We start from the raw sequence: 709 nt of genomic DNA, 5'->3' as shown, positions 1-709 counted from the left end.
CCAGTTTGCTGTAGGCTCCATCGTCTCGCTCACGCAGCGGCTGAAAAGAGAAACACAAAGCAGAGACGATATTCAGAGCTGAGAGCGCAATTCAATTGTGGAAAAATACGTGCTTTTAGGAAACTACAAATTCATATGATAACAGTCATTTCGATTCACTGTCAGTGGTGTGTTAAGAGAATCGTTTGGAGTTTGCCCATGGTGGAAAGCTTAGCAACGCTCAGTGGAAACAGAAACACAGTAAGAGTCAAACTCACCTCATACACCATGCTGTTGCCATCGTTCATGAGGAGGTTCTGTCTGTCGGAAGCTGGAAGGAGAATCAAAGATGACGTGTGATGAAGCTGCAGTGTTCCCCCAGGTGCTCTGCAGCTGTGAGCGGCCTGCAGCAAATGCACTTCACACACGCAGCGATGGGCGGGGCTGCAGAGAATTACAAGGCTGGAATTGCATCAAGGGGTTCTGGTGACCCCATCGACCACGAGAGCCAAGCTCAAGAGCACAGAGCAGGCGTTACTGTTTATAATATATGGATTCCAGCACCGTGAAGGGTTAACTCAGAGCTCACACATCTCCTATATTAATTACCCATCCCGGGGAGCATGGAGTTAGGGCTGTGATACCTTTATTGCCAATGTAGGCTCCACTCCTCTGCTGGGACGAGACGCAGTACACAGCCACCGCGATGAGAACCGTGGCGATCACGTCC

General features: G+C 49.8%; 1 long non-coding RNA gene across 1 annotated transcript; it reads right to left on the bottom strand.

Moving 5' to 3' along the window:
- Nucleotides 1-709, bottom strand: LOC121308113. Its single transcript, XR_005948463.1, has 3 exons — nt 624-709; nt 258-310; nt 1-40 (listed from the first exon to the last, which is right to left on the bottom strand). It is a non-coding gene; the product is annotated as an uncharacterized LOC121308113 (long non-coding RNA).

The sequence above is a fragment of the Polyodon spathula genome, unplaced genomic scaffold (genome assembly GCF_017654505.1).
Source record: "Polyodon spathula isolate WHYD16114869_AA unplaced genomic scaffold, ASM1765450v1 scaffolds_313, whole genome shotgun sequence".
Taxonomy (NCBI): Eukaryota; Metazoa; Chordata; class Actinopteri; order Acipenseriformes; family Polyodontidae; genus Polyodon; species Polyodon spathula.
The sequence above is the reverse complement of the archived record's forward strand: the minus strand, read 5'-3'. Positions and strand labels throughout refer to the sequence as shown.